This window comes from Nanorana parkeri, unplaced genomic scaffold (assembly GCF_000935625.1).
Source record: "Nanorana parkeri isolate BGI_ZX_2015 unplaced genomic scaffold, ASM93562v1 scaffold452, whole genome shotgun sequence".
NCBI lineage: Eukaryota > Metazoa > Chordata > Amphibia > Anura > Dicroglossidae > Nanorana > Nanorana parkeri.
This window is the reverse complement of record NW_017306720.1, coordinates 715,436-726,951: the sequence shown is the minus strand read 5'-3', so window position 1 is coordinate 726,951 and position 11,516 is coordinate 715,436.

Here is an 11,516-nt window from a genome sequence, read left to right as displayed (position 1 = left end):
GTATTACTTAAAAGTCTTGACAGCTCATCAATTTACAGTTAACCATGGATAATGGCCCTAAAATGATTTCTCTCTGTTAGGTACCCCAGTGGGAACCTGAGATGATGAGCTTCTCTTGCTGCTCTAGTCCGAGCACTCCTGATAGTGGGACAGAGCACGCAGGGATGAAAGAGAGGAACAAGTGCTGGCAGGTCATGTTGTCAACGGAACTGGCGGATGCACACGTCTGGATCCTAAATGTGCCAGGGATGCCAATCACTAGAGAGTAATGTCCAGGAGCGAGCTAGAGTCAGCAGCAGTCAGACAGGTTGGCACCAATACAGCAGGCAGAGATGGAGTCAGTAACAGTCCCAGTTAGTAACTTGCAGGCAGCGAGGCAAAGAGGAAGCAGGCAGAGACAGGTCGGGTTGGTAACTTGCAGGCAACAAGGTACAAAGGCAGCAAGAAGAGGAGTAGTCAAAAGACAAGCCAAGGTCACCCAGGAACAGAGCAGCGATCAGAAGAGTCGAGAGGCAAGCCAGTTTGGTAGCAGAAGTTCAGGAAAAAAATCTAAATTTCAGATCACAGGATACAGCTGAAGATCTCTCAGAACTGGAGGCATGCAGAGCTCAGCCTTAAAAAGCCCGTTTGGCACCACGATTCGCAAAGAGCGTGCGCGTACACCTGTGCACATGCCACATGGTGCGCGCACAGACACACCCACATCTGCACACAGCTAGGCTCAATTCTGGCTGAACTTTCCTGACATTCTCACTCCAGTGTGTGCAAGGTGGAAAAGACAGGTTCTCTTTAAGGAGACATTAGGGGTCTACTAGACTCCTAATATCACTTCTGCACTCCATTGAAGCTACTAAAACACAGATCCTGCTTGATTAGCTTCTTCAACCGGTCACTGCGGCTGGGGAATGACATAGCTGAAACTGGAAGTGACACAAACCTTGATGCTTATGGCTTCATTCACTGCAAGGACCTCTGCTCTCCATGGATGTCCTTGGTGGGTCCAGGGCACATGGCAGGGTGTCAGATGGGGGGTCACCATCTGCAGGCTGCAGAAGTGATGTGAAGTGATGATTCAACAGGCTGCAGAAAGAATGTAAACAAACTCTCGGCTGCTATAGCACTGAGAGCATGTTTACAAGTCCTAAATGCTGCCGCTGATGTAAGCCTTCTGTCATGGCAGCAAAAGGGTGAAGGCTGTATGTGCTGTTAAGGTAGAATGTATCTTTCATGGACAGCCTCAGCCACAGCGTCATCTGGCAGTGCATATTTGGCTGTGGAATTGATTTTTTTTTCTTTTACAATTAGCTTGCCTTACTTACAGGCTTTGTCCATGTACTTTTAGCTGCAACACGTTTTTTATTCATACAGTAATAGCCCCAATTTGACCAGCAGATAAAAATTGGCCAGTAGTTCACTGAGGCTGCCTGTGTTTTCGCTGATGAAAAACTGTTCTACCATTGGCCAATTTCTATCAAACTCTCACTGAGAATTAAGATACTGCAGAGGAGAGAGCGGTGTAAAATTGGGATTTACTGCACATTCACCACACCTACCTGTGGTAACAGGTAAGGGATACACCGATAAAGGTTCTTCGGTATTGAGCATGAGTAGCGATATTTTTCTTTCGGTACTCGCCGATAGTGATGGGCTGAGCCCCTCCCCGTGATTGGTTCGAATTCGAACTTTAAAACATGGGAAAAGTTTGAATTCGAACTCGAACTCAATGCAAGTCTATGGGGCTAGAAGTTTGAAAATCATTTGACCCCATTTTAAAGCTTTATATGCAATTTATTGTCCATAAAAAGTGTATGGGGATTCGGGTACTGTGCTTGGGGACATGTATCAATTATTATTTTTTTTTAAATACCGTTTTTAAAGCAGCAGTGATTTTAACATCACTTAAAGTAAAATAATAAAAATGAAAAATTCCTTTAAATATTGTGCATGGGGGGTCCCCTTAGACTTCCTGTGCAGTGGCGGATTTGTATAATGTATAGAACCTGTTGCAGCAAAAATTACATTTGTAAGGAAAAAAAAAATGCGGTTCCCCCTCCCAAACAATACCAGACCCTTTAGGTCTGGTAGGAATTTTAGGAGGGACCCCATGTAAAAAAAAACAAAAAACAAAGTGCGTGGGGTTTCCCCTCAAAGTCATACCAGGCCTTTAAGGTCTGGTAGGAATTTTAAGGAGAAACCCCACCCCCAAAAATGGGGGGGAAAACGTGGGGTCCCCCCTAAAGCTCCATACCAGACCCTTGATCTGAGCACAGGCCTGGCAAGGCAGGAAAGGGGGGGACAAACGAGCGCCACCCTGCGATACCAGGCCACATGCCCTCGGCACTGGGAGGGTGCTTTTCCAGGGTCGCCCCTGGAAAAGCACCTTGTCCCTGTGACGATGGGGACAAGGGCCTCTACCCCACTAGCCCTGGGGTGTTGGTTGTGGGGGTGCTGGCAGGGGCCAGATGTGCCCCCCCGTGTGAATGAGTAAGGGGTACATGTACACCTACCCATTCATGAAAAGGTTAAATAAAAAGTCCAGACTTTTGAAATAGTCCTTTATTTGGAAAAAAAACAAAATAAAAGACGACCGCCGTTCCGTCCGCTCGCGACGAACACCCGCAATGCAGCATACAGAATGGCATTTTGACAGATGTCGGCAACATAATAAACAATTGGGCAAAGCTAGCAGTGACAGCTAGCTCCGCCCAACTATTTACAGTTGTGCGGCATCTGACAGGTGAGCCATGATTGGGCAAAGTCATCATGACTTTGCCCAATCATGGCTCTTACAGAGTACTGGTCCCTGATTGGTCAGGTGCAAGGCTTTAGCCAATCAGAGCTTCACAAGGCACATTGCCTTGTGGGGAGCTCGGCGGGCTGTTCGCCCTGACAGTTTGTGTGTTCGCGCAACACACAAACTGCTGATGTTCGACTCGAACATCGAGCCCATCACTACTCGCCCATACCGCATACGGATACTGGAAGCTCCATTAAGGAAGCGGGTTGGTGTGTAATGACTCGCCGCCTGGCTTCCTAATTAGCTGGAAAGCTGGCGCCATGCTCCCTCGTCACCTGGTGACGAGGGAGCATGGAGCTGACTTTCTGGCCAATCAGGAAGCCGGGCGGTGAGTCATTACACGCTGTCCAGCTTCCTGATTGGCCAGGAACCATGGAGTCTGCTTTCTGGCTAATCAGAAAGCCGGGAGACCAGTAATGACTTGCCGCCTGGCTTCCTGGTTGGCTCACTTCCTAACCAATCAGGAAGCTGGGCGGCAAGTCATTACACGCCGCCTGACTTCCTGATTGGCCTGGAAGCCGGCTCCATGCTCCTTCGTCACCAAGTCAACTCGCAACCCGTCAACCGATACTAGTATCGGTATCGGTGCATCGCTATAGTAGGGAGTACAAGGAATGTGACTGATATAATTTAAGGTGGTCTAGGTGCACATTGTTCTTGCACTTAGTTTTCATTTTCTTTCAAACAATGCAGCTGAGTTTTGCAAACAAAAGGCAGCTCCAAGTACAGATGGTTGGTAACTTTCAGCACCACAAACTTAAAAAAAACCCTATCAACATCAAATAAAGATCAAGAAACCCCCAGAAGCAATAACAACCCCACAATGCCACCTGTAAAACAAAAGCCCACTTTTTATCTGAAATGGAAACTTTGAAGCACAAGAAAAATCAGTTTAACCTAAAATAAAGGCCCTATTAACATAAATCTAAAAACAAAAAATATACCCTGAAAATATATGACAGCCACAAAATAACCCCTCAAAAGTGACCTCTGACCTCAAATCAACCACAAAATAAAATTAGGGCCCATTCACACATATAGCGGTGACCTGTGTTGTACCGCACCGGTTCAGCACAGGTCACAGCAAGGAAAACAGTTGCTTTCTATGTGTCCCATTCACACCACAACGCAGGAATGATGGACGGTGCGCTGCGATAAAATGCAAATATGCTATATTTTATCGCAGCGCACTGGATGCCACTGCAGGTTGTCACATGACAGTGCAGCATGCTGCTCTGTGGAGGCCTGAATGGATTGTACACATTGCACACTCCACATAAAGTAAAAAAAAGTGTAAACAGTGACAGCTCCGACAACATGCAATACAACACACATTGCCAGAGCTGCCACAACCCACTAGCCCGTCTTCTAATATGTAGTGTTTTAACGGATGTGCTAGTGTGAACAGACCCTAAGCCCTCATTCACACGAATAACAGCCGACCCGCACAGATCCGGGCTGCGTGCACTGCCGTATTGGGCCACTATGGGAGTACGCCGCCGTACGCTCACCCGAACTGCACGCCCCTGCTTGGACACAGACAGGATCCATCCATACGAGTACGGACTCCTGCACCTGCACGGACATGTAGTTCGGGTGAGCATACGGCGGTGTACTCCCATAGAGAAGAACAGGCTGCTGAGTACAAATCACATGCAGCAACTGTCCTTCCCGGCAGCGGCCCAATACGGCCTAGCACGCTGCACGGATCTGTACGGGGCGGCTGTTAGTCGTGTGTATGAGGGTTACAAGACAAAAAAGCCCACAATATTAACACTAAAAAAGTTATAGAGGTTTTTTTTACTTTTTTCCATCTTCTTTCATATGTATTTATATATTGTTTTCTGTATATTTTGGTATTGTTGCAGTGATTGGGCTGGACACAGCAGAGGCCCGGCTCATCTCCAATTCCTCTGCTTTGCATAACCTTTGCAGCATAATCTTTCCAAGGTGTATGTGCCACTCAGAATCACACATTTTATAAGATAGAAGGATGGCTCCCTGTAGTCCGGTTTCAGTGCGCTGCACAGGGGGTTAATGGCTGGACATATCTAGGTAGACCTGATAGATAAGGTGGACTGATGGTAGGCTGGAGGGGAAGATTGAGTCTATTGGGATCATAGGTGCTGACTAGACAGGTCAGCAAACGGCCAGGGGGCTAAAGACTTATATTAGAGCTCTGTGTTCTGAAAACCCCTGCAAGGGTGGACATTCTTTGTTTATTTTGCTGTGCGGAAAAATAAAAGCAAGCACAAAAATATTTTGTATTGCCTTTATGCAAGCTCTACTCGAAGCTGACCCTCACAGTATTTCTTAATTACATTGCAGTCAGTGTACTGGAGGCATTGCTGCAAGGAGAAAACGTATATTACGTTTTGAGGGACAATATCCACAATTATTATTCAGTGACTGGACAGTATGTAAACAGCTTGGTTAGGTTGCTATATAAAGGGGGAGAGATGAGACTTGGTTTATTTTTAAGTTGCCGCCACAACTGATCCTGATGAACACCGGCCACAAAATGAGAGGGATGTAGGTAGTCACCGGACTTGCTCCGCCCATTTGATTACATTCCATTAGGGGACAGAGAGATGTCACTCAACGTAAACAAAGGGGTGCAGCAGGTCCCGTGACGTCATGACTCACTCCGCCTCTTTGTTAACATTCGTGAGCTGTCATTTTGCGGCCAATTTTCGCCGGGATCAGTTGTGGTGGTGGCGGGCGGTGGGGAATTTTTTCTTTCAGCGAGTCGGCGGGTGTCATGCATCATTATTGACCTACGTTATATGACCTACAGGACATTCAGTATAGGTTTACATCTACAGATGTGCCAGTATCTACAAGCCTTATACTAAGTACAATTTTGTATGGGGCCCCGTTATTGCTAGTTATGCCACTTGCAGAGCCCACCTGATATACCAAACAGCCCACCTGTGAGTGACCCTGCATAGCCCACCATAGACTCTCTATAGTGGGCTCTGCAGGGTCTCAGATGGGCTGCACACCTCTTACCTGTCAGCGCTGTCCGCCTCTGTGGTTGCCGGGCCCCGCGTCCTTTTCCGTCTTCGGGCCCCTCCTCCTCTTCTATCGACGGGCCCCACCTGCTCTTAGGTTGCTTGCCAGTGATGTAAGTGGAGGCGGGGTTGCTCTTAGGCGGGCCCCGCCTCCTCCTTCACTGCGAACGCCGGCCTCTTCTGCCGTAGCTGCTGGCTGTCACTGACACAGCTCCGCAGGGGCTGTGAGGGGAAACGCCGCTGCTGAGCTGTGTCAGTGACAGCCAGCACCCTTGCATGCCATAGCGACCCAGGCGGCCCACAGGGCATCAGAGGGATGCCGTGGCCAAGCCCCCCTGTGCCCGAGCCCCATAGCGGCCCCCCTGTGCCCGGGCCCCATAGCGGCCGCCTGGGTCGCTATGGCGATTGTTATGCCACTGCCTATACTAATCTCTCTCTATACACGATCAGCAGCACTGCCTATGCTTTCCTTATCACAGCTAAATCACATTGTCAGTATGGCTGCAGTGACCTTTTTATAGTGAGGGGCAGCTTTATCCAAAAGTCCCTTTTGGCCCTTGTAAGCCAGATGACCTAGGTTCAAAGATCAGGCAGTACATTATGGCTACTATATTTTCACTGGGCCTGCAAACCTTTGAGCAAACAAGATTCTTTGCAAACCCATAGCGCGGCAAACTGGAATTGAATCCCAAATTGTAGGCACGTCAACAAAAGGTGGATGCTAGGTCTGTACTACAGAGCAATTTAGATATCATGTCTTATCTGAAGAGTATAGTGCTGATGCAATAGTAAGCAGGCTTCTGAGAGCTTGGACCTGCATTATAAATGAAATAAAAGCTTTCTCAGAAAGCAAATCAAATCTAGTCAAGGGATTTATCTTGTGGAGGTTCTGTGGAATCTGTTTGCAGCGAGCAGATGGCTGTAAATTGCTACAAACTGCAACTGCAGGATATTACATTTGGCAGAAGGGATTGCTGGTGATTGTGTGACGTGCCTCTGAGAAGTGGTGACAAACAAACCAGAAAGGTAACCCAGCAGAGCAGTCTATATCAACATGTTATTTATAAGTATTACCATGTAGCCTATAACACAATATAATGATCTTGCTTTTAAATCATAAAGTAGACCTGTTATCTGCACATAACAGAACCTTGGCAGAGTAGGCCACCCTAGACCTTATTGGCATATAACTGTCATAAATATGTTGCAAACGTGATTCTTGGTTCCTGTAAACTTCAGAACCAGAACAATTAGATGTCATCGGTTACAAAGAGACCACAAGCCTGTTGTATACACTAAGTAACATTGTGGCAATTTCAGTGCATTTTTGCACCAGACTCTAAGGCCCCTATTACACAAGAGTGACATCCATGTCCGTTCAGTTTTTTTCCTCCATCTCAAGAGAACTGAATTAACCGGACCCATGTTAGTTCTATGGGGAGTCCGATGTAAGCAGACATGTGTTTGTTTACATCCGAAAAGCTCCAATCCATCCTGTTTAGGTCCACCAAAACAGAACTCTGTTTCCTTTTTTTGCAGACCAAAATAGACTCCATGGTAATCGGATGTAAATAGATGCAGATTTACCATCTGTACCATTTTGGTACCCATTGATACTCAGTTTTGAAGAGGGCTGGGTCCAGGGTCTGATCTTGTATCTATAAACTTTCCTAGTATATAGCCTACCTTATAATTACTGCAGCTGCCTGTGTGTGATCAACACGTGATCGCTTGTTATCATTGATACATTGATATCATTGAACCTTGATATCATTCTGATTTGGGAACAGTCATGTGTGACAGACCCTTTGGCATGACCCAACCCAACAGGTACAAGACACTGCTGGTGATCATCTTTTTCTAATAACACTCATCTGATATTGAGAGAAAAGGTTTCAGATTACTATAAAAATAAATATGCTGCCTTCCAGGCCTCTCTGTTCTCTTAAAGTCAGAATTACTCATGTTCCGATGTAGTAACCACTGTACAATCCCTGACAAGTCAGCGTTTAGGTTCCAAGCCCTGAGACATTCCCTTCAATTTGGCGTATGTGTCCTGAAGCCCCATAGGTTATAACGGATTCTTGTTTGTCCCATCAACTTACAGAAAGATGGATGACATTTACAGTCTATGTGGATGAAGGATGCATGCACCAAGTTTAAAAGAATGTTTCAGAACTCATGTTTTTTTTTGTTAAAAACAAATTAAAGATAGCCGACTTGCCAGGTAGAAGATGTGACTCTAGCAGGGAGAAGTTGCACTGGGCACCAAAGATTGTGTGCCTACGGGCATCAGTGATGAAAATCCAGCCCTTGTAAGGGGTGTTACAGACCTGTTTGAAGGTCTGGTTTAGCCTCTTGAGCTCTTAAACTGGCCATACACTGTGTAAATATATTGACAAACTGGATGAAATTTGTTCAGTGGGTCACCCTGTGGATAGCATTTCATCCAGCATCGAAAAATTTAAGAAGCCAGTCACAAAATGTTCGGCCGAACCGTGACGGCAGCCAATTGGCTGGTTCACGTATTCTGACAGCAGCACATCCACTCCAGTCAGTCCATGGTGATTGGTGTGGATGGAGGAATCTGTTATATTTTTTCATTCAGCCTGTAGTTTGAATGAAAAATTATAACAGCGTACGGCCAGGTTCAATCTGAAAGTCAGGGCTGGTTCTTTTTAAGTATATGTTTCCTTAGAAAAAACATATCACTATATTAATCGATCCCTCAAGTTTATAAAGAGTTCTTTGTGGGAATATTTATATTTAATATAGAAAGAATTATTTATTTGTGGCAAAACATGTTGGGCACACTATAGGGAACTAAGAACTTAGTGGTGGGGTTCATGCAGTGAAAAAGAAATTGACAAAAGAGAAATTTGAAATTTATATAACAAAAAGTAAGGAAGAAATATGCAGGGTTATTCACAAAAGGGTGAAGAGTTTGGAGAAGGCAGGAGAAGTGAACAATCTAGGACAACATAGCTGAACTGGAAAGTGAGCTGAATTGGAGAATTTTTCCATATCAACTACTGTGTCCTAGATTATTCCCTTCTCCTGACTTCTCCAAACTCTTCACCCTTTTGTGAATAACCCTGATAGTCTCTATCCCGCATGGAAACCACTATAGGAATTATGGTTGGGGGTGATGTGTAGATAGAAAAAGACCAATATACAAATATATATAGAGAGAAATGACTAAATAGATATAGGAGATGTGAATATTATAAAAAGTGGGTGAACTGTGGACAGAAACTGTTCATTCATTCTACATAAATACTGTAGATACATTTATGTAGTGAAAGTCTTGCTCCCTCTATATAGAAGTGTGATCATGTTTGCTTGTACTTTATCTAAGACAGACAGAAATATACCCAAACTTTGATGTTGTGTAAACGTGTCTGTGAAGGGACCATCTCAACAATGGATGTCTGAGAGTAATAAACAAACAAGATGGGACCACAAAGGGATATGGGAGTGCTTTTCGTGTAAATTGATGAAGGAAGGTGATGCTCACTTTGACAGGGAAGGAGACGCCAATCCTTACATTGTGTAGGATTAGAAGACACAAAATAAGCTTAGTTAATATGTATAATTATATGCTCATCAGGTGAGATAAGGGCTGAAAGTGAGGAGGTGTGAGTCCCGTGTTGCTCATGTTCTCGTGAAGATAATAGATGTATAAATAGTTGTTGTTTATTCAATCTATTTGCTGTGCATTGTCCTCTTCATTGTTTTATTTTAAGAAAAAAGGACACCAAACAATGTAACAATTCGCATTCATCAGAGAGCTATTAGCATGTGTGTTATTCAATGGATGATGTGTATCATGGCCTCTGCTTTGTATCTACTGTATCAGGAGCCACATTTCTTTGGTTCCCAAAGGATAAGGTAAAGGGGATTGATGCTAAATATAATGCACTCTTCTTCTGCTCCAGGGTTTAGCCTCTGTGTATTTTGCTGGATTAGCTGTGGAATTATTCAGGCAGGTTACACAGAGTCCATGAGAGGATGTGAGACTGCAGAGGGCAGATTAGAATTTATATAAACTATAACATGTTTATGGTCATTTCAAAAGGAATTTTGCCAAAAATGTTAAATCTGCATCTTTCACTAAAATAATACCTGGTAGACATGTGCATTCGGATTCGGAGGAACTGGCTGAATCACAAAATTCCGTTGATTTGGCAGTTCGTCCGAATCCAAAATAACGAATTATTATATGTCCGAATATACGAAAAACTATATTTCGGCATATATTCCTTTATTTTGTATGGACACCGGCATCTTGCTGCGTCCAAGATGGCAGCGCCCATACATGTGTATGGCGGTGACGTCATGTGCCCCGCCTCCAAGATGGTGGCATGCATGCGCAGAACGTGCCAGTGGCCAATAGGGCCGCCGTGCATTTCTTTTTTATTGTACGCTTTCGGATTCAGAGGTTCATTGCCTCAGATTGTGAAACGACATAATTATTCATTTCATTAAACAAAACAAATAAAAAGTTTTTCCCTTTTCAATCGTTTTACCCGAAACAAATTTTAATGTTGTGCACATGCCTGGTGATCCTGTGATGAAGTTCACCAAACTGTATACATTGTATCACACTGATGACACATCTAATGGAGAATACAAGTGGCCTGTTTCAACACAAATTACTTATGTTTCACAAGGAAAGCTGCCCTGAGCAATATCATGCAGCCATCGCTGAAGAAAGGAAGTGGCTGCAAAGAGGCCATAGCAGATTAGCAACACTGAGATGCAACAAAGAATGAAAAAAAAGAAAAACAAGTATTTTATTTGTAAAAAATGGCAATGGTCTATAATACACAGTGGATAGAAAATGAAATGTCATTCAATTAGGGTATACATCTTATTTTAAAACTATTTTAATAAAAACATTCAAACAGTAAACATTTAATTTTAAAACCCCTTTTTACTGCTTCTAATACTGTCCATACAATATATTTGGTGAATTAATGCAGGATGAGGGCCCATTCATACCGGTGGCACCCCAAACGCACCTCCCATCCGCAATGGGATGGATCGCACTACAAAGCAATGTACCCCAAAGCACAATATTGATCGTTGTGGCATGACAGATCGCATTGCAGGCAGGAGGTGCATTTGAGGTGCCATTCAAATGAATGGCAATATAAAGCACCTCCCATACTGTTAACGCACAGTAGGTTAATTGTGTGTTAATCACACAAAACCATGCAATTAACGCATTGCACCGATGTGAATGGGCCCTGAATAGTTGAATGATCTTCCTCTCACTCTATATTAGGAGTAGGCAACCTCGGCACTCCAACTGATGTGGAACAGTCCCATGAGGCATTGCAAGACTCTGACAGCCACAGCTGGGATTTTAGGTTTTACCACAGTTGGGGTGCCAAGGTTGCCTACCCCTGAACTATATGTACATCAATGAAAACTGTAACCCCAGGTCATAGCTATCTTTCAGCAGGTGACTTAAAGCATATCTAATTCCAGATAGAAAAATGTAATATATTGCAGCTTACACCTTTAATGGCTGCATTAGTTTTCTTTTTTCAGTTTCTCTTATTTTTACCTGGTGATCCTGTAAATAACACATTTCCTGTCCTAGGATGGCAACACTTACTCTTCCCTTGTATCTCTGCAGGGAGCCATGGTTGCCACTAAGCCTGGACTTTAAACATGTCTGCCTTTGTTCTTTCCAG